Consider the following 23,915-nt stretch of genomic DNA (forward strand, 5'->3'; position numbering starts at 1 on the left):
ACAACATTTTGCTGACTTTACACTGGTAAGAAGATTAGCTTCTGGTTGTTCTGGAGTGAAGTCTTATCTCTGACAACTTTTGCCTTTGTCCCTTTTTTTTTTTTACTCCAGTGGTTTTTGTTTTTTGGAAACGGACATTCTTCCCCATGGTCCCATTCCCATTTTAATGAAGACAGAAGTATTTGGAGAAACGTGCTGGTATGGGTGCATGTGGGAAGCAGCATTACAAAATTATCATTTTAACCAGCTCATAGTCGCCTCAAAACCTTACTCTGGTTTCCTTTCAAAAAGAGAAAAAAAAACACACCACTGTCTTCTCCGATTCTCTCAGCTTTTGGAACTAAACACATATGCTGCACATTCTGCAGCATACTGCAAATAACTGCCTGTTGTTATGCAGCCGCAACCAATGCTGGCAAGCACAGTTCAATCAGTTTGCGGTTGACACATAAACACACTAAACACAGCCGAAGACGAGCCCAGAAAAAGCTGAATGAGTGTGAGGTGGGGTGCGGGGTGTGTTTTAATGTGTACTGAGAGCTGCTCTTTAGGAAGGCATCTATTAACACCAATTGTAACCTCACTGCCTTGGAACCTGTCTCCAGCTGTCAGCACACTGCCACCTCTATTCACCTCAGTGACGCACGTGACACGCTGTCGTCTGTCTAAAACACACACTCACACACACGCATGCGCAAACACACACAAACACACACAAACGCAATTATGCAGCCACATAGAACTCCAGCAGCAAACTGCTTAACAAAAGGCAATCTTGGGTCTGACAGAGAGAGCAAGGGAAACGAAATTGGCTTGTCTGTGCTCATTATCGTCAATATATAGGCACATGTTCAAAAGTGTGCATTCATTTAGAGGTTTGAAACCAAGCGTACTATTCTTAAAGTGATAAAGACATCTGGCATTGTGTCCTTTGACTTTGGTGCCTTGATGCACTCTTTGCTTGATCCCTTAATAAAAAGTAAAAGATTTATTAGGTGGTTGTAGTCGGTGTTGTCACAGGTTACTCAGGCAAACAGGTTTATGTCCTGTTTGTTGGAGGCTTTCAGTTCTGCATTTGCTTTCATTCACTGTTGATGTAAGTTTAGGCTCCAAATGTATTCCTAGGGTTTGTGCACCAACAACTACTTTGATATTTTTAGAAGGTGGTTTAGGAGATCGCTTCCCCTCCCTGATCCTGGTTGTAACAGAGGTTTCTTACTATTAAGGAGTATTTCCTTCCTTCTGTTGTCAAACGCTTGCTCATAGGGGATCGCCTGATTGTTGGGGTTTCTCTGTATTATTGTAGGATCTTTGTTTTACAATAGAAAGCACCTTGAAGCATCTGTTGTTGTGAAGATCATGGTTTGGGCTAAAACATGAACAGCTAACCAGGTTAATTTAAAATTGATTCCAAGGAATCCTGCAAGTGTTCACATTGATCTGTAGCATTTGATGCCTTAAGAATAAGAACAGGTTTTGTACATTTAATAATGACTAGCAGTAAAACACTAGTAGTTCCCTTCGGTGGCACTATACCAACAGGCTGGGTAGCGTGGATGATCTCAAGATTGAATGTGTTAGGTGTGATGCATGAATCACATATAATAGGTGGTTTGATCTGCTCAGCTTCCAGTGAAAAGGAACAGAGGCGTGTAATGTTCTGTGACTACTGTCAGAGTCACAAATGAAGTGATCTTACTGTCAGTCAACAAAAACCAGCCATTAAAAACAAAGCAGCTTTCCTCCTTCTGCATTACAAACATGAAGTCAAGCAGGATCTTACTTTAAGTGCTCTGCTCAGCCCTTTATAGATATATATATATATATATATGTGGGGAAAATTGCTAGTCAAACATGAGAGAACCACATTCTTAAGTAGTTTTTTTAATGAAACTAGCTAAACTATAATTATCATAGCTTTTGTATATATCTATGTATGTTGGTATGGTCCCCATCTCCTCCTAGACAAATGGACCAACCTGAGGAAACTGCGTAGGGCATTGTGAGCAGTGTTGGTCAAGTTACTTGAAAAAAGTAATCAGTAACTAATTACTGATTACTTCCCCCAAAAAGTAATCCTGTTACTTTGCTGATTGCTTATTTTCAAAAATAATTAATTACTTAGTTACTTTTTAAAAACACGATTTACAACCTGAATAGGTGATAAAGTGATAGATCTTTCAGCCCAATTCTACTTTTTCTGCATAATCATCATACAAAATGTAATCAAATGGAAAAGTCTCTTTTTAAAACTTGTTTTATTAGTTTTAACCTTTAAACTTTATGCATCAAGCAAAAAATTAATTATATGCAACATTCTCTGACTGGAAGAAATTAGTTTAACATTTAAACCTATTTTCTGCACATTCCAGCACATAAAATTATTTTTTTGTGTGTGTTTACACTCAGTCTTTCAAATAGATGCAAGTAAAACACAGCAGAAAATAAATAAAGTCACAGACTAGCGGTCCTGTTGCTCTATTTTCACCTGTAAAGCAGGAGTGGGGTAGGCGGAGGTTTACCCTGGTGCAGGTGTGCCGCAGGGGTCAGTGGAAGAAGTTTTCTTCCCACGCACAACGGACACTAATGTTTTTGTCACTTTTTATGGAATCAAACTCAAAGTAAGGTCAGTACTTCCACGCTTTAAACGCTGCACGCTCATACTCTCTCCTGCACTCGATATATTATCCATTGTTGATCTGCACACAGCTGTTGTCACCAACGTCGCACTCGCTTACGTCACTGTCATGAGACATTCTCCCAAAAAATCATGGTTTTAGTAACGCAGTAACGCAGCGTTCCTACGGGAAAGTAACGGTAATCTAATTACCGTTTTTGCAACAGTAATCCCTTACTTTACTCGTTACTTGAAAAAAGTAATCAGATTACATCCCATCTCTGATTGTGAGTGCCAACATTTATAATGATATACGCAATTAGTTTATTGGTCAGAGCAAATTTTAATCTTCCCAGTTCAGACTATTGATCAAGTTATCAAAATAAGTCACAGTTTAAAAAAAATAAGAATAAAAAAAAGTTTAGAAAAAAAGTGCACAAATGAGACGACAATGGTGTGGGGATAAGAAGACCAAGTTTGTGTGACATCATCATGTCATGAGACACTTTATGAAGCAACCGGTTGGGTAAAACCTTCTCAAACATATATTGATATTATTTTTATTATGTTCTTCATTTTAAAGACTTGCATTGTCACATGGATCACTGAATAATAACGAGAGTGAAGATATTATGTAAATCGAAAAGGTGTCATGACGACAAAGAGAGGAGGAAGCGCGTTCAAAGAGTGTTTTTGGCTCTTCTAAGGATCACATCCATGAGTGGCTGGGTGGCTGCTGCTGACAGGAGAGGATGTCTTTTATCAACAGGTGTTAGGAAGCCACTGAAGATATGAGGATAGATAACACAGGCAGAGCGGCACAAACGACCGCAGCCGCATTCTCAGCCTGCAAACACCCTTTCACCACTTCCACACTCACCTCCGATGCACTTCTCCACCCAACCCCCCCGTGCCATTTATCTCCTTTGACTCATCTGTGGGACCGGGCATTGCCAACTTTAGGTGTAATTAGCAGATGTCATGCAACCAGCCATTGCCCAATCTCAATTAAACATGTTTGGTTCCAAAACAAACAAGAATATAATAGCTAGCACTAGAATAACTCTGCAAAGGTGCAATTATTAACTTACAATAGACAGATGCGCATGCAAAGTGAGTGCAGCATGTGCAAAACAGAAGCCACTCATTGTGTCTGACTTTATTAAATATTAAACAGGCGCACTGAGCTGCTCTGTTTTAGATTGTGCTTTTCATGAAGAAAATATTACTGTGTAATGAAAGAAACAAAACATCTGTGATGGAGGTGATGCAGGGTTACTATAGAACATGTCATGCAAAACATGAAAGACATGCAACCTACCATGAAGAACAAACTGTATTACTGAGGGCAGGAAAAAAAGGGTCAGGACAGAGGAAAAAAACTTTCCTGCCCACCACACCAGATGGGTGCCTTTGCTGTTGTGAGAAGCGAAAGCTGGCTTCAGTCCAAACAACAGGCGCAGTTGCAATATCTGTCTCCAGGGAAACAGCCCTATCTCTTGACGTTCAGGTAGCAGAGGGGGGGGAGGGGGATGTTGGAGGTCAGCATCCTGCTTCTAAACCTGGAAAAGGAAACTAATCCAAGGTCAAACAGGGCCACTGTGTTGAGTGAGACTTCACATGGGGATGGGGTATTCAAAGTGCATCCCCATCTCACTAACTCCACAGTCTTCATTAAAACCCTGCACCTGGGCCTGAGACTGATCCATGGGGAAACCCCTCATGGCCACCGCCAGTCAGGCTCCTAAATCTGTCCCCAGCCCCTTATTCACTCCCCACTTATCCCTCCTTCCTCTCTTATTTTAGCCTTTCTGGCGTTTTGGGTCAAGCTCAGCGCCACAATACTGAGCCAATGCGCACAGGAAAGGGATAAGATAGGATTAAGGGGATAACAGAGAGCCAAAGTTGGCAAAAAGAAGAAAAAAAGAAAAATGATCTCTCTGGTGTTTGCTTGTTGCTCTTACAATTAATAATGGGTTGTAATCAGAAGCATTTTTCACCGCTTGTCCTGGGTTTCAGGATCCGAGTTCCCAGTTGTCATCCGGTGTTGAGAGGGCGACCCGGGCCCAGGCCCAGCTAGCACCTGATGAAAAGCTTCTTTTTGGTGTTTATCTCAGACACGCACAGACACGGTTCACTACATGAGCTGTTTTCAGTTCATGGAACAGGTTATATTTCTGACTTTGTAACCACAAATGTGATATTTTTATTTGATCAGACATTCTGTACATACGCATAAATGTGTATTATTAAAGTACTCAAACGTGACATGATTTGTTTTCAGCTCCAAATTTGCATTTCTTATTGGGTGTTGACGAAGCCCCTCAGTTAATCCTAGACCCTACAATAATAAAGAGAAACCCACAACAACCAGACAATCCTCTACAAGCAAATACTTAGTGACAGTAAACAGAAAAGAAAAACGTCCTTTTAACAGGAAGAAATCTTCAGAAAAAACAGTCTCTGGGAGGGTCGGATGTCGGCCGAAGAAAATTCTCATCAGCAGCATAACCTTCATCCAGGGTTAGGTGTAGGGTTTGGGTTATAATAATATCCAGCGCCTTTTTTATTGAGGTTTTTTTCTGTTTGAAAACAGAAAGTGCAAAACCTTTTACAGAAAATCCAACACGTTCTCACTCCCAAAGCGTCACATTTTAGGCTAGGTGACAAATCGTCAACATATTACGTTTTCGGCTACCCACCACGTTCCTAAATGACGACCTCGGAAAAATGAGGAAATATGAGAACCGTATGGACTCAATCTACACATGTTCGCTCTTTTTCTTCAAATCGCTTAGAAACACGCTATTTAACATAATTAAAGTCATGGTTAAGGTCAGGAAAAAGGTTATGGTTAGGGCTGGAATACAGGGCTGGAACGTCTATTACCACGGGAGCGTCATTGCACTGGATTTCGGCCATAACCCGCCACGTACCATAAGAACGCCGAAGGTCTCCTTTCGCGTTCCTCAGGAACGCCACGGGACGTGACAAAACGTCGGCATGTTACGCCTCAGGAGTGAGAACGGGCTGCAATCAGTCATACAGAAAAAAGTATATGAAACTTTATTTGAAAGCTAACAACTTCTAGTTTAGATATATCACAGGTGACAAGGTGGACGCTATGAGATTACATTTCTCTTAACTACTGTTTTGTTATAGTTTAATTTAAAAGATCTTAAGCTAAAGTGACAACATTTTCTAATCCTACAACCTCAGTCAGCTCATAGGACATGTTGGAAGTGTTATGAAGATAATAACAGATCTGACCTAGTGTTTGCTCCACTGCTAGAACTTTACTGAAATGTTTATCAAAATCATTGTTTGTGAGGCAGCACTTGCTGGCAGTGTAATACTGCCAGATAAGAAGATATCCTACATGTGAAAATCACATTTCTGTGATGTATATGTTTATTGTAAAGTATATAATAACTCAAAGTTATTTGTGCTATGAGGGATTCGAGTGGGTTTTGTCAGCAGGACCACACCATATGCCCTGCCAAGAGTGTGTTTACACCAACCATTGCCGCTGACTAACTCTTTTAGGCCTGGCAGGCCGGCAGTGGTGTCACGCAGCCGGTCCAGTCGTGCCCCAGTCTGGATCTATGTTATTGTTACTGGTAGCATTACCGCGCTTAAGCGCTGCAACTTAATTTGTAACAATAAGAACAAATTAGCCCGATGCTGTCTGCATACAGCGTGCACTTATAACTCTGCAACACAAAGCGGGCACACATGAGTAAAACATGCCTGCACCCAAAACACACATGTGCACAGTCTCCCTACAGTTTGTCTCCTAAACACAAGGAGGCTCAGATTTCAGGCCTTGTGGTTTCCTAAATATATATCGAAGTACACATCAGGCTGCGTGTCACTACTGTTTACAGGAAAGTGATTTATGAGGCTTTTTGGGGAAAAGAGGGAACGGTGATATGGCGTAAATGACTTTCAGAGAGGCGCTGAAGAGGAGGTCAAGCTACCGTGGCCATTAAATCAACAGAAAACTCATTAATGAGGGTTATTTGTCTAAGAATAAAGCTGGGAGAACTTATATCCATTATGGTGTATAATCACATCAAAGAGCCATTATTAAATTACCCTACACGATAAAGTTTTTTTCTTTTTACATCAGGGTTTGTCGGATGTGAAACCCCGACATAATGCTTCTGTGGATTCCAGACATAACTGCGTGGCACTAAGATAAACATAGTTTGCATGTTGTCAAATAAAGGAACCGTACCAGACCATGAGAGATTCCTCTATGCTGTCTTCATACAGTATGACAGGCTCTTTGTGCAGCACTTCATGGAGAACAACTAGTCAGACTGGTAGGGTTCCATTTTATTTTGTCTATTTTTGTGTATCTGGATGTGTGCAGTGACTTTGTATCCTTGCACGTACAGCACATGGCGAGCCGAGGTTGCTTCACAGCTCTGTAGCTGCGTATTCTCAAAACACTGACTTCTTTGGCAATAGTGCTGTGATGGAGGCATGGTGGTGCACTGTTAGCTGGAGATCAAGAGCGAGATAAAAACCTCTTGCACACACAGAAAGAAAAATTACTCCGCTCCATAGTTTAACAAAAGCAAGAGCATGCAGCCTTTCATGGCGGATGTCCAGTGACAAATTCGGGCCTGAGCATTTTCATATAATAAAAAAAACATACATACAATAGCGAGCAGGTGATAATTAATGACCTGTACATTGAAAACCTATTTTGGTGCAGCACCGCTGAATTGTATTTTCAGTGGGGTTTTTCCAGAAAGATAAACCAAAACTTCACTTCTGTGTCTCTCGCATACTTAAAATTGGACTGCAGTTTGAATTCTTTGTGCAAACTGTAGCAGCAGGGGAAGCATACTTAGACCTTTTCCTTGTAATAAAGACACAGTATTGAAATACTCCTTTGTAATAGAAAATGTCATATTCAAAAAGTTAATTTCACTCACATAGAAGTGACAATTCAAAAATATGCAGCTCTCACTCAGTGGTCTTTTCAGAATCATGCATGCTTCATTTTAGCTGATGTACTTCAATACTGCACTTAACAACACGATCAGGATGCTGCCTTGTTTAGCCTATGAATGCTGGCACAGGGTGTGTTTGCTTCTTTTTTCCAACAAACCTACTAAACAGAGCATCAGCAATCTGCCCCTATGTAACACTTAACATGTGGGAGCATCGCTCACGCTGCTGGGACTGAAATAGCCAGGCTAAATCTTTGAAGCTTTGATTTTGGCAGTTTGATGTGGCCATATTTGGATAGCTAAATCTAGTGTTAGGAAGCTATAACACAATGTAATCATGGTGTTATTCCCAGTTATATTAACTGTGATGAAAACAGACAAACAACAAAAAGTGAGAATGGAACAATAACACCTTAAAGAGGAAGCAGTACCGTATTTTTCAGACCATAAGGCGCATTAAGTGAAACAAAACAGTCAGATAAGTCAAACTTTACTCAACTCATTCTTCTTGCTTCCTCCACTTCCGTACCATTGATTCATTAATGTTGAATTCTCTCGCAGCTGCGCTATTCCCATGTTGTTGCAGTATATTAATGACTAACCTCGTATTGTGGATGGATTACCTCAGTTGTTCTCCTGACTGAAGTTTGGTCCGTTTACAGCATTGTGCCATGCTTTTGCATTTGTCCCTAACCATCGGGAACCCTCACATTAGCTTTCATCTAGTGGAAAAAGGTTAGCGTTCATCCTCCAGCTTCACTGTTTATGTTATGCTAACATAGCTGTGTCGCTAGCATTCATGTAGCACATCATTATAGACCAGCTAGCAAAACTTCAGTAACCCTACAAAAGTCACTGCTGTTTACTTTCCTGTCTACATTTATGTTGGAAGTGATAGCAGAGCTGTATGTTTTAATTTTTTCAGAAATCTCTCAGTCAGAACATGCTATATCATGTTTAGCTGGAAACTAGCGAGCTAACTTCCTGCTTACTTCTAACTCCATTAAATTTAATAAATTCGGTTTTAATGGATGCCTGGATGTTAAACTTAATTGTTACACCTGGTAAAGCAGCAGCTACCATTGAGAGTGAAGGATACCAATGAGTCCAATCCAAGCCAAGCCTAGAACGTATGCTAGCAACCAACCATCAGCTTCAAGATTACTAGCAATGACCAAATGGGTCCCTGCGTGAACACAGTTTTGAGCTTGTTATCATTAATGTTCTCAAACTTTTATCGTATTTATTGTATTTAAGATTAAAGCAGTCATTATTCTGATAAAATGTTGGGGTTCAGCCAGTGAGCAGAAAAATATGAACCATATGTGCCATGCTGCAGTTACAAAACCACATGAAACACAAAGAGGCAGGGGTGAGAAGCGGGAGCAGGGCACCAGTTCAAGCTGGATATGTCCAGAGTCAAACATACAGCGGAAGGTGGCCTGTGCTTAGACACCAAACGACCACCCCAAAGTCACCCTGTGGTCCCACCCAAGCTGTGGTTCGGTGGCATCTCAAAAAAGTAGATCCAGTCACGGCGAAATGTATGCGGAGCAGCTCAGGCTTACGCTAGGAAATTAACTCCAGAGTTTAAACTTGAACTGTTAATGTCTTAGGCCCGGCTTTTAAGTATGCAAGGAATTTAAACAAAAGAGGAAAGTAGGACTGGAGGCACAAAAAAAAGTCAAACCAAGCCATACTGCCTTGTGTGCTTTGGCAGAGTAAGAATCTTTTTTTCTTTCTTTTTGGAGTGTGAGATGAAGAAAGAGGTAAAGGGGTGGGAGTGTGGTGTTTATTGGTTTCTGCCAAGCCAGTCAGAGAAGCAAACACAAGTAGGGTGAAACCCGATCAGATGACACCATGCCTGAACCGGTGGCGGCACAGTGAGAATTCAGGGGAAAAACACTGATAAACACACGAGGACGGGACACACGACTTAAAATCATCATCAGATGAGCAGCCCAGATATAACAATTTAGGGTTAAACCCAAATTTGTCTGAGCACGTTTTATGAAACGGGCACAAGGAAGTAGGAAAGCTGATTTTTTTTTTTTGTCAAAGTTTGATCAAGGATGACTTTTAACCGTCTCCTCGGATGCAGGGGAAATTTTCCAATTGAAGTCTACTAATCCATCCTCTTGATCCCACTCTGCTCCTCCACTACCACCACCACCCCTCCACACACACACACACACATATTCTGGCCCAGGAGGAAAATCCCTCTGTGGCCAGGCATTTCTTTTAAACTTGATATGCTTGTGAATCACCCCTAGTGCTGCAGTGCTGGTCCACTAATGAACACAGGGCCCACAGACTGAGCAGTCCATGCCCTGCTACGCTCCCCGATCGCAGTGGAAAACAGGATCCAGCTGCCCAGCACCCTGTCATTATTATAAAAAAAAAACCTTCCAGAGCACCCTCTGTTTGCCCCTCGACCTGTCTCATACCCTGACCACATCTCACCAATCACGGCCCTTGCTGCAAACTTTGATCTGGACTTAACCTCTTAGCCCGTCTTTATTTTCAGTCTCCTAGCTATAGCATTAACCTGCATCTCCTGTTATTAAAGACATGAACTGCACCTGAGATCTTTGATCTTGACCAGTTCAGCCCTTAAGTCTAGGTCCTGAGGTTTTATTGTCGATCTGGATGAGATCATTGCACTGAAACGCTTCTTGTTTACACACAATGTCTTCTTCACATACCGCACACGTCTGCTGATTGCTGTCTTCCCCTCTAAAGTGCAGCAGTCTAGGATCTGTATCTGCACCAGACGCCAATGTAAATATGGACGTGATGTGCAGAGGGAGCAAAGGAGGAAGTTAACTGGGAAGAGGCGAGATTATCAGACAAAAAATTTCATGCCAAACTCATCAAAGTGCCATGCCTTTGCTGCGAGGAGCTCGAATGGCGTAAAAACACACACACACACACTCATACACATACTCTGATGCACACAAAGGCACGCACGAGCAAAAAAAACCATGCACGTTCACACCCAGCTGATACCAGCATCAGGGCAGAGTGAAGCCATATCTAATATGCTGAGTGAAAAGTAAACAGCACTGCGGCATCAGGGCTTCCCACTTACTGACAAACCATCTGACACAAAACAAGACGGGGCGAGAAGGCTTCCAGGAGCCTGGGGTGGGGCTCCTGGAGGGTGAGGTTGGTTGGCTGTAAAACGCACACGAATAATGTCACACACGCACTTAAACAGGAACAAGAGTCAACTAGATATAATTGCTCTGTTGTTGCTCTGTCACCAGCAATTATAGCAGAGGTAATGCAACAGTGATTTACAGCAGGAATGGCTGCTGGTGACAGTTGTTCTTCTCCTAATCTGGATCCACATTATTAACTACATAAATAGCAAATCCACAGACAGGATCTAATAGTAATGTATTGAGTAATGATAGCAGGAATGGGAACCTGCGCTGATGAAACAGTGTCTCGTTGCAAAGCTTTGCCACGGATTGCGTTAGCCTTGTGAGTTGAGAATAAAAGCAAGTGAATTTTATGAGGCTTCAAATGATTTTACAGTGTGTAGAGCATGTGACACAACAGCTGCTCTCATTCCAGGGCTTCACAACATAATGTGGTTTTGTCAGATCTCACTCTTGCGTTGTATTTTGCATATTTGGCTGTGTCCCAATTTTGGAGGGGAGGTCTACAAAAAGTGAGTTGGGGGTTTGTGGTGTTATGTGTAACAGGTTTGTCAGCCAGGAGACCGCAGGCTGCATCGAGTTTCCTTCCGATCTTCTTACCCTTGATTGATTCTACTTTTTCAACTTTTAGTCACTTACTTTAGCTTAGTCTTTGCTGAGGAAGACAAAAAGCAAGGTTTGGGTTCAAATAAGACCTTTCACACCCATGACCTTTGGGGTTGAAAGATGTACAGTTAGGAGTGACAGCGCTTTCTTATTAATACCATAACCTGTTCTGTCACACACCGTTGCCAAAGGATGTCTTGTGCAAAACTGAGACGTGACAGTGTCTATAAAGGCAAGGAATCGGAACAGGGTGGACACAGTCTGTCCTTAGATTATCTCTGCAGATAAGCAAGAAAAAGCTTTAAAGATGGGAAAAGGGAAGAAATCTCAATGAGCGAATTTGTCAGTCACAGAAGTGGGATCCGTCTTCCACAGAGGACAGACATACAACGGATGTCACAGATAAAATAATAGAAACAGGGTGGCCATGCTGTTTGCAGAAGCCAAAATTAAAGCCTGCAGTTGTTATTTCCATGTTCAACAGTGAACATTTACGAATAATTTGTTTAGCAAAAATATCTTTTTTCTTTAAGTTGGGAACGAGTGATATAAAACATTCTGCAACTCATGTTAGCGTGTCCCTTTTCTTATCAACCAAGCACTTTACATTCACAAGCCGTTTGCACGCTCATGCCAAGAGCACTTCCACTGCTATGGCTCTGAAACTATTATGTTTGGCAATGATATAATAGGGGTGGTTTATTTTGAGGTTGCAGAGCGTAGTATTTTGCTCACTGATGCAGACTGGAGGAGCTGGAGACTACACCAAAGATCTGATTCATGGGCAGAGATGAGTAACGCGTTACTGTAATCCGATTACAAGTAACGAGTAAAGTAAGGGATTACTGTTGCAAAAACGGTAATTAACGGTAATTAGATTACCATTACTTTCCCGTAGGAACTGCGTTACTAAAACCGTGATTTATTTTGCAAGAATGTCTCATGACAGTGACGTAAGCGAGTGCGACGTTGGTGACAACAGCTGTGTGCAGATCAACAATGGATCATATATCGAGTGTGGAGAGAGTATGAGCGTGCAGCGTTTAAAGCGTGGAAGTACTGACCTTACTTTGAGTTTGATTCCATAAAAAGTGACAAAAACATTAGTGTCCGTTGTGCGTGGGAAGAAAACTTCTTTTTACAGCAAAAAACCCCCCCTAAACTTCCAAGCAAGCACCGAGTGTGCAACGACGTAATGGGAAATTCACAGAGAAACTCGCAGATTCTTCCACTGACCCCTGCGGCACACCTGCACCAGGGTAAACCTCCGCCTACCCTACTCCTGCTTTACAGGTGAAAATAGAGCAAAAGGACCGCTAGTCTTTGATTTTATTTATTTTCTGCTGTGTTTTACTTGCATCGATTTGAAAGACTGAGTGTAAACACGCAAAAAAAAAAAATTTTATGTGCTAGAATGTGCAGAAAATAAGTTTAAATGTTAAACTAATTTATTCAAATCAGAGAATGTTGCATATAATTACATTTTTGCTTGATGCATAAAGTTAAAAGATTAAAACTAATAAAACAAGTTTAAAAAAAGAGACTTTTCCATTTGATTACATTTTGTATGATGATTATGTAGAAAAAGTAGAATTGGGCTGAAAGATCTATCACTTTATCACCTATTCAGGTTGTAAATCGTGTTTTTAAAAAGTAACTAAGTAATTAATTACTTTTGAAAATAAGTAATCAGTAAAGTAACAGGATTACTTTTTGGAGGAAGTAATCAGTAATTAGTTACTGATTACTTTTTTCAAGTAACTTGACCACCACTTTTCATGGGTGATGCTTTCTACCTTCTGCACCACAAACACTGAACACAAAAGCTAAGATGATGAATGAATGATGAGGTTTAGACGTGTCTTTTTTTTCATTTACACAAGTTCTTTACCTGGCTCTCTGTGCCTATGGATGGAGTTCTGTGTTCACTGCCATCCTCTCAGCTCTGCTTCCAAACACCTCGCCACTCGGACAACGAGCCCGCGTGCATGTGTGCGCACTGACTGGCATTTAAACAGACTCCCCTGCTGGCTGCGTTGTAGACACAATAAAGGAAGCTTCAAACACAGCAAAGGGGGATGTGATTTCTTCTCCACCCACACGCAGCGCAGCTCTTCTCTGTGGTCTGAAAAGTTTCACAAATCATGTTAATAAATATCCTGGCCTGAGCCGTCTGCGGCTTTTCGCTCCCAACTACAAGGAGCTGCGCGCTTTTGTTGTGGCCACGCAGTTTCAACATAATCTCGGAACATGTGAAAAATATTTGTAACCATAAAGAAAGGCCAATTGGTATTAATGGTGCGGCACACAGTGGAGGCCTCGGGAAGTGTGTGTTTGAATGTGTGTGAGTGGGGAGTGTGTTTGGTCTGGGTCAGTCAGACACACTTGTTTCCCAGTAGGATGGATCTGATAGGGGCCACAGGGCAAGGAGCAGACAGATTCATCAGAGTCATCATCTCGGGGTGTCCGGTATCCCAGAGTGCAGTGGTTCAGCTGCCAGGTCTGCAGTGGCAGCCATGATGGGCTCCAGGTGGCAGCTTCAGATGTGCTGCTCCAAACCACAGCACGTTCATAAGTGAATCTAATCTCTATCATTCGTTTTCTCCAAGGTGTTGCTAGCATGAAGTTTTCATATAAACCATTTGATAATTCAAATGGTTTATGACGCCTGATGTCTAAGTAGAAGAATATGATGTTCAAATACAAACATTACATACTGTTACATACATAACAGTGAATGTCATACTCTGTGGGCACTTCCATCTTCTGAGTGGTTAGACTGGCTTTGTCATAGAGACCTGGCCACCCTCTGACCATGTAACAATATAATGCAGACCACTGTTAAATACATTAAATACGTATCAGTATTTTTAATGTATTGTGTATCATTTTATGCATATAGTCTCAAAACCTCCGACCAACCTGACACTTTAAGTTTATTTTCACGAAACTTTGAAATACTGATTAGAATTTAAAGTATGATTTGAAACATGATTATTGTGCACTACAGAATTAATAGTAGACCGTTTGAATTTTCGGACATGAAAACAGTATTTTAGTCAGTATTTGAGTATTTTGAGGTTCTTTTTCGAAGGGATAACATCAAACAAGCTTACACTTAAGCACAGATTTATCTGCACTCATAAAAACAAAAGCATTTCAATTGTTACTTAAAAGAAAGTGTATAGCATAGTGTGCTTTACAGTTGTATCAAGAAACCAGTCAGTCCAGCATTTCTCAGAAAATGTTGTTTCACTTCCAGTGTGACAGAAATACATTTTTGTTGTTATTTCAACATTTAAATGTTTTTCACTGCGTAAAGTAAAAAAGGAAGCTAAGTTAAAATACATTTCTCAGCCACTACGTAATAATTCAAACTTATGAGGTGTTGTACATGTTTAATCATAAAGACTATTAGTAGTGAAAACATCGGTGTGGAATTGATGTCTTCAACAGAGTTGAACTAAAATCTCCAGCTGGTTTCTAAATCCACGAGAGGACCCCCGACTTGACCCGTGTGAACCTGTGACAGGAGTAACATTGGTCATTTCTAACCATCCATTTCCACCTCACACCCAACTGACTTTCTAACAAGATGTAGCCAATAACATTTAAAATCGCTGCTTTTCAAAATACTTTGTTACAACATTAATATTTTAATCAGTGAGCAGCTGGTAAATTTAATTAAAAATACAAACGTCACACAGTTTTTCTTATATTATTGTGTGACAATGGAAATATAACTCTCAGCAGAGGTTGCTCATAATACATTTTTTTGCGCCGTCAGTTTAAGATACCTAGTTAAATGTAAAATTTTGTGACAAGTGTGATTTAGGGCTGTTTGGACTGAAACACCAGAAGCTCTTCTTGGCAATCAATCAAATCCAACTGAAAGCAGTTATTTTTCTAACCTGGCGTGCATCGCAAAGGTATGAAGGCATACCTATAAATATACCACTTCAGCCACCTTAAAGACAGCCTACACTTCCTTCTGGAACAAGGTGCAACCGCCTGCTTTTCTTTTTCTTTTCTTGCTTTTCTTATATTTTTGCTGTGGCTCTGTACAGTAGTGCTGCACAAAGCTAAAAAGCTGATTTTAACTCGTAAGCAGAGATGGGCAGTAACATTACTGTAATCTGATTACTTTTTTCAAGTAATGAGTAATGTAAGGGATTACTTTTGCAAAAAAAGGTAATTAGATTACTGTTACTTTCCCGTAGGCACACTGCGTTACTGCGTTACCAAACTGTCGTGATTTTGTTTGTGAGTGTCTCATGACAATGACGCACGAGCATGCGACGTGCGTGGCAGCAACAGACGTGTGTTGCTCAACAATGGATCATGGAGTGCGGGAGAGAGTACGACTAAGCAGCGTTTAAGGACGTACTTACATTACTTTAAGTTCGTAAAAAGTGACAAAAACATTAGCGTCCGCTGTACACCCTGTGTGGGGAGACTTCAAACCTGAGCAAGCACCTAGCACGCCGCCACGGGAATGTGAAATTCACAGAGAAAACCCCCAGATCCTCCCACTGACATTGGGCAAACCTCCACCAGCTCCACTCCTAAACAGGTGAAAACAGATTTAAGAGCGACAGGACTCAGTGCCGCTGAATCTTTGATTTTATTTACTTTTTGCTGTGTTTTACTTGCATCTATTTGAAAGAGTGAGTGTAAACACAAAACATTATATTATTTTCTCCAAAAAGTTGATTCTGTTCATCTGGACGTAGCGTTTTCTGGGAGAAACGTTTCGTCACTCATCCAAGTGACTTCTTCAGTCTCAGCTGACTGCAAGTTTCTCCAATCTCATAAACAGTATATTTGCATAATGACTGAAACCAGCCCACTGAGGGAACAATGGGCTGTGAGGTCAGTTCCTTAATCTTAATTATGCAAATTCTCATGACCATTGATCAACAACCACTGACCAAAACCCACTGATCAATGTCCATGAGTACCATTCACAGAGAGTTGGGGAATGGCTGCAATCACAGCATTGTAAGATGGCAAAAGATGTACCCTTAGGCCCCCTCCTCGATTCACATTGGAGATTTATTTTCCTGGATGATTGAGAATGCATCAAGACATTATATTATTTTATATGCTGGAATATGCAGAAAATAGGTTTAAATGTAAAATTATTTCTTCTAGTCAAAGACGGTTGCATATAATTTAATTTTTGCAATGTATATAAAATTAAAAGATTAAACTCATAAAAAGAGAAAGAGACTTTTTCCATTTGATTCAATTTTATATGATGGATTATGCATAAAAAATAGAATTGGTCTGACAGGTCTGTTATTTTATTACGTATTCAGGTTGTGTATCATGTTTTTAAAAAGTAACTAAGTCTCTAGGGAACAAAGTAACTAATTACCCTTGAAAATAACATTAAAATAAAATAACTTTACTGGAGAAGTAATCAGTAAGTAGTAACTAATTACTTTTTTCAAGTAACGTGACCAACACTGCTCGTAAGAAATAAAAGTAAGGGGCTCAGATCTTTGTGTCTATTTTCTTCATCTCCCAATGAATACATTAAAGCACTCTCCTCATTTCTTTGCTTTTTTGTACCATGGAAGTCATTATTCTGGAAAGCAGTATGCACTAATCTATACTGGTTAGTAAATATTCTCCAGTTTGCATCAACAATGGTGCAAAATATAATGTTTTTGTTTTTGTAATAAACTGGTGTCAAATTTCAGTTTTTAATACAGGATTAATGCATAAAAAAGTTTGGATCCGATGTAAGATACTATGAAAATAGGTATATGTGCAAACAAAACTAATAACTGATTGTTTTGTTCGTTTTTAAGCCCTGTGACTAGAATGTTGCAAAGTTTTCATTATCTTACTGGGTTGGCATGGCTTGGGTGGTTAAGAAACTCCCAGTCGCAATCAGCCACAGAGTTGGCAGTTTGAACCTTAGTCATGACTTTGTACTGCATCTCTACTACTGAGGCCATTGCTGTTGACTGAATGAGTGAGTCAGGCATATGGTACTATGAGTGCCACAAAGTGTCTACATTCTGACTCTTAGTGCGAATCTAAGGGACATAACTCTTCAGAAAGGATTCAGAGATGTAAATATACAGCAAAACTGAATGTAGTACAATTGCATCATCTGTGGTATCTTGTATGGCAAAAAAACATCTCATCATCAGCACTACAGTTATCAATTATTACAGTATATAAGTTCATATAGTAGGATTCGGGGACACATGTAAATATGAATTCCTGAGATGATATAGGCATCCATTTAGAAATTCAATTAATTTTTATTTATATACTGTAACACCAGACACCTCAAGGCACTTTATATTGTAAGGTAAAGAACCTACAATAGTAGAGAGAAAAAACCCAACAATCAGACGACCCCTATGAGTGAGGACTGTTAAACTTTCCTGTTAAACTCCCATTTAAACACTGGAACCAGTGTTTAATAATAACTAATGATAAATTCCAAACGACAAAGACAAAATCGAAGTAAAGTTAACTTAAAACTCATTCTCTAAGGTAGCCTGCAGAGGCAGTTATAGTGTTGTTTTTGTCACCTTGAAATAAAAGTGTGACATACTGTAGTGTCACTGCATGAAAACTGTGTTAGTATGGTATGGCACTAAGCCAAGGACAGACAACGTGAAACATACTGTACAGGATGCTCAGTATCCTGCCCCTCCCTTAGCAAGCGCTGAGAGATTGACTAGGTGTAAACGTACTTTTCAGCTTGTCTCAGCTTATGACAAGGACCTGGAAAGCTCAGTTTGGCTTGCCTGTATTCACGGTTCCATAAAGTGATCGTAAAACAAGCTTTATTTCAAAATCATAAGTTGTACCTGGGTTGTACTGTTGTTACTTTTGTCACTGGAAGGAAGAAGGTCCACACGTGTTAACTGAGGAGAACACGTGTGGAGTTTGCTAAGTAACTCCGACTTCCTCCCACAGTCTAAAGACATCCGATTAGGTTAACTGGTGATTTTAAATTGACTTTACATCTTAATGTGAGAGAAAACTGGGACTGTCTCTCTGCTGGTCCTGACAAACTTCAATTTCAATTCAATTCAATTTTATTTATATAGCGCCAAATCACAACAAATGTCGCCTCAAGGCGCTTCATAGATACAGAGAAAAGCCCAACAATCATATGACCCCCTATGAGCAAGCACTTTGGCGACAGTGGGAAGGAAAAACTCCCTTTTAACAGGAAGAAACCTCCGGCAGAACCAGGCTCAGGGAGGGGCGGCCATCTGCTGCGACCGGTTGGGGTGAGAGAAGGAAGACAGGATAGGATAAAAGACATGCTGTGGAAGAGAGACAGAGATTAATAACAGATACGATTCAATACAGAGAGGTCTGTTAACACATAGTGAGTGAGAAAGGTGACTGGAAAGGAAAAACTCAATGCATCATGGGAATCCCCCGGCAGCCTACATCTATTGCAGCATAACTAAGGGAGGATTCAGGGTCACCTGGTCCAGCCCTAACTATATGCTTTAGCAAAAAGGAAAGTTTTAAGCCTAATCTTAAAAGTAGAGATAGTGTCTGTCTCCCGAATCCAAACTGGAAGCTGGTTCCACAGAAGAGGGGCCTGAAAACTGAAGGCTCTGCCTCCCATTCTACTTTTAAATACTCTAGGAACAACAAGTAGGCCTGCAGAGCGAGAGCGAAGTGCTCTAATAGGGTGATATGGTACTACAAGGTCATTAAGATAAGATGAGGCCTGATTATTTAAGACCTTGTATGTGAGGAGCAGGATTTTGAATTCAATTCTGGATTTAACAGGAAGCCAATGAAGGGAAGCCAAAACAGGAGAAATATGCTCTCTCTTTCTAGTCCCTGTCAGTACTCTTGCTGCAGCATTTTGGATTAACTGAAGGCTTTTCAGTGAGTTTTTTGGACATCCTGATAATAATGAATTGCAGTAGTCCAGCCTGGAAGTAATAAATGCATGAACTAGTTTTTCAGCGTCACTCTGAGACAGGATATTTCTAATTTTAGAGATGTTGCGCAAATGGAAGAACGCAGTCTTACATATTTGTTTAATATGTGCGTTGAAGGACATATCCTGGTCAAAAATGACTCCAAGGTTCCTCACAGTGTTACTGGAGGCCAAGGTAATGCCATCCAGAGTAAGAATCTGGTTAGATACCATATTTCTAAGCTTTTCAGCGCCGAGTACAATGACCTCAGTTTTATCTGAGTTAAGAAGCAGAAAGTTAGTGGCCATCCAAGTCTTTATGTCTTTAAGACATTCCTGCAGTTTAACTAATTGGTGTGTGTTATCTGGCTTCATGGACAGATAGAGCTGGGTGTCATCTGCATAGCAGTGAAAATGTATGCTATGTCTTCTAATGATGCTGCCTAGGGGAAGCATGTATAATGTAAACAGAATTGGTCCTAGCACTGAACCCTGTGGAACTCCATAATTAACCTCAGTGTGTGAAGAGGACTCTCCATTTACATGCACAAATTGGAGTCTATTAGATAGATATGATACAAACCACTGCAGTGCAATACCTGTAATACCTACAGCATGTTCTAATCGCTCTAATAGGATATTATGGTCAACAGTATCGAATGCTGCACTAAGGTCAAGAAGGACAAGCACAGAGATGAGTCCACTGTCAGAGGCCATAAGAAGATCATTTGTAACCTTCACTAAAGCTGTTTCTGTGCTGTGATGAACTCTGAAACCTGACTGAAACTCTTCAAATAAACCATTCCTCTGCAGATGATCTGTTAGCTGTTTGACAACTACTCTTTCAAGGATTTTTGATATGAAAGGAAGGTTGGAGATTGGCCTATAATTAGCTAAGACTGCTGGGTCTAGAGATGACTTTTTGAGTAAAGGTTTAACTGCAGCCACCTTGAAGGCCTGTGGTACATAGCCGATTATTAGAAACTGCCGAAATATCCAAGGTATACACTGTCTCTTGTCCCATGGAATGATAGGTTCCAACCACACGGAGTCCTGTATTGAAGAACTGGAAGAAAAAGGATGGATGAAAAAATTGTGGACCAAGCCACTGTGATTTGGTTATGGACTACATTTTTGAAGCCTTGTTTGCCATTTTGGCTGCCACCATCTTATGTTTTGGACGTAGAAGATTCATTAAGAATGTTTCAAAAAGGCACTAACTCAAAAATGGACGAGTGTTCCAGTTCAGTGGTTTAGATTAGCTGAGGCGACACCTGGCAGACAGCTAATGTCCTGTGGTAACATCCACCCATTACAAAAATGGGTCTATTATGGGTATGTTACAATGTACACGGTATGAAGGTATGTTATGAATATGCTGTAACTATAAGTATGTATAGGCTGTAGTGGGTATACAAGCTATGTACAGGCTATGAACAGGATATAAATATGAAACTATACAGAAATATGCAAGTTATAAACAGTTGTAGAATTGTAATTATCGTATTGTACAGAATGATTGTTTATACAGAATTATACAATAGTGCAGTTAAGATAAGTGAAATATGTGGCTACTTTCTACAGAGGCTATATAAAGTGCTAGTGGGTGTGTGTATGTTCACTCCATTATTTTAACGTGGGTCAGATGTCAGGAGGCAGAGTTCAGGAGTCTCTGTTTCTGTCCTCTAAGTTCAGTATGTAGCCCACTGAATTGTGTTACATTATTATTATTATTATTGTTATTATTATTATTATTATTATTATTATTATTATTATTTGGATATGAAAAAATAAAATAAATATAAAAATAAAAATAATCTTAAATCATACATATGAATAATGTCTGAACCTCTTTGTGTTGACTATCATATCAACCTTATTTTTATTTTATTTATTTTTTTAGGCTATAACACCTTTAAACAACTGAAGTTATGTTGAAACCAAGCACACCATTGTTTTTCTTGTGACATTACCAATAAGTTTGATGTGTCACATGACCCTCTTCCTATTGAAAAAACAAAAGTTGTATCCAAGATGGCCGACTTCTAAATGGCCACCATGGTCACCACCCATCTTGAGGAGTTTGCCCCCTCACATATACTAATGTGCCACAAACAGGACTTTAATATCACCAACCATTCCAATTTTATCACGGTGTATCCATATAAATGGCCCACACTGTAAGTCTAATGTCTGTCCAAACTTTGCTTTATCTCTGCTTTTGGTCTCTATTAAGTCTTAAAGGCAATATGCTGACATGCTCCACTACGTTCAACTGACCAGATGAAAATGTTTAACATGTAGTGGGCAATTAGTCTACAGTTTAAAAAAAAGTTTTACAGGAAAGTTTAACAGTTACCTTTTATATGTAAGATGGTGCACCATTATAAAAAAAAAAAACACTGGAATAATAATTTTCTTACAATCCAGCATTGCAAACATAAGGAGTCGTACCTCCAAATGACAAACTCTTGAAAAGAAAAACATGTACAAAAGAAGTAGCAACACTGTAAATAAGGCCAACTGTCAGCATTCTTCCTTATGACAACAACACCACCTTCAAATAAAACACATTTTGTAGCATCCTTCTCCACACACATATTTTTAGATCCATGCTCTGCTACTTGGCAGCTGAGGTGTACTGAAGCCAGTACTCGCCACTTTAACTAGGAAAAGGAGAACATGTGGGGACGCGTCATTGTGATGCAAATATAAATGCAGTGCTAATTCAGTATTAGCTTGTATTTCTTCTCTTAACAGGCTGGATTTGTAGATCAGTTCTTCTATGCTACGGCAGTGTGTGATGGCAAATCCAAAAAAAGGAGGAGAAAAAAAAGTGTGTGTGTATTTGTGTGAGCTAGAGAGAGAGTGAGAGAAAAAAAGAGAGAAAGAGAGTTAACGTGGGATCCTGATCTCTCGGGGACTTACTCAATCCCAGCAGTAATATAAAACCTATGGGACAATGAGAGGCTATACATTGCTGAGCCTTAGACGGGCCAGAAAGTCCACCCCACATGTTGTCAAACCATGAGGAATTTATTACTAATGTTGGTCAGCTGTAGCGACAGGGGGCAGGGGCTCTTTTCCAGCAGGGAAAAAGCGAAATCATTAATTATCTACACCGCCACCCTTGATCATCCTCTGAATTTCAGCTGAGTTTATCTCCAAAGCGTGCATTTCCAGCCTGGCTGAGTCTCTCCAAATAGCGTGTCCATTTATAAAGCTTGTAGCTTAAGAGTGAGGTCATCCACTGACCCAGCCCTTGACAGCCAATGGTGTAAAGGATTGGAGGTAGAGAGAGCAGAACAAAGTAGACATGGCAGAAGCATATGTGCTGTCATCCGTACACTGGCTTTAACATTGGCCTTCAGTCTCTTTCTAGAGCACCAAACCATCTGACTACCGACAAATTTACAGGTACAGAAAGGTTTGATGGGTGATTTTGGTTTCTTTCTACAGGTGTAGTACTTTTGTTTGAATCTCTGTTTGTCAGCTTCTTCACAACAATGGTAAAATAGAAAAAAATGCATTCAAATTATTTGGTTTGGCGCCAAGAACGTGCACTACTGCAATGTGTGCCACTGCAATGTGTGCCAAGGCATTGCATAGCTGGATAATGTTGCATTGTTTTGCAAAGGCATGCTCAGCTTATTTACAAGAAAATTATTTCTGCCACAGTCAGTGTTCACACTCATGCAGAGTGTGTCACATCCCTAAGGCTAAGCACAATTTCTTTTGTTAACAATCATTACTATTTGGAGACACCTTCTGAATATCCAGTAGTTGCTGTTAATGACCTTTAGATATAAAAAGAGAAGCAATATGATATTAAAAGTTTAAACTCTTAATTTTTTCATAACTGCACCAGGAAATTGCTACTATACCACAGCTTTATGCTAGCTAGCAGACAACCTAAAGTTAAAGTTATAGTGTATATACTCTTAGCACTAGATGTCGTTAGATTGCAGATTGCAGTCAAACAATTTCTGTTTTCTTACCCAATCTTTACTCCCAATCAACCACAATATCTGCTGTAGTACAAACAATGCTGGTCAAAACTCATCAGTGGTGAGTGTACGCTGTCAGTTTGTTGTTTACATAAGCAGTCATTATGTTTCCATGTCTTTTTACTCTGGAGGATACTATAAAACTTTGTGAAAGGAGTTCGATATGAGTCAGTGTGTAACTACAGTTCCTGAGGTGGGTTCTTAAGCATGTCATGAACTTTTCTTACAGTAAGACTGCTGTTTTTTTCCTGGGTTAGCTGCTGTTAGCATCAGTTAGCTGCTGTTAGCATCAGTTAGCTGCTGTCAGGGTTAGCAAAACTGTCTCTGAAGTGGATCTATCACAGGGAAGGTGTGACTTTTAAGACACTTGAACCTTGCATTGACTGGCATGTTAGGTTATACCTGTAGAGAGATTAGAGGGCTGAATGTCTAATCTGCTGAGAATAAATAATTGCGACAATATCTTGAATAAATAAGCATATTTGTGCGAATGATGGTGAAACTTTGGTTTCCTCCATCTGTGATCTGCTATGTATTTAAAGCGCAATTAAACAGAACAGTGATGTCCATTCCACCCACTGTATTTACTGTATTCAAGACATAACAGTGAGAATCTAAGGACAGAGTGTT

General features: G+C 40.1%; 2 long non-coding RNA genes across 2 annotated transcripts in view; one reads left to right on the forward strand and one right to left on the reverse strand.

Annotated features, from left to right (window-relative positions):
- The window catches only part of LOC146507325 (uncharacterized), an 85,272-nt gene extending 64,911 nt beyond the window's left edge, over window positions 1-20,361 (forward strand). Inside the window, exon 2 of the long non-coding RNA XR_014877403.1 lies at window positions 19,009-20,361. This is a non-coding gene — a long non-coding RNA (uncharacterized LOC146507325). The remainder of the gene's footprint in view (window positions 1-19,008) is intronic.
- LOC146507326 (uncharacterized) overlaps window positions 1-23,915 on the reverse strand; it is a 79,588-nt gene that overhangs the window by 8,758 nt on the left and 46,915 nt on the right. The gene's annotated exons all lie outside the window — the stretch shown is intronic.

This window comes from Neolamprologus multifasciatus, chromosome 12 (assembly GCF_963576455.1).
Source record: "Neolamprologus multifasciatus chromosome 12, fNeoMul1.2, whole genome shotgun sequence".
Lineage (NCBI taxonomy): Eukaryota > Metazoa > Chordata > Actinopteri > Cichliformes > Cichlidae > Neolamprologus > Neolamprologus multifasciatus.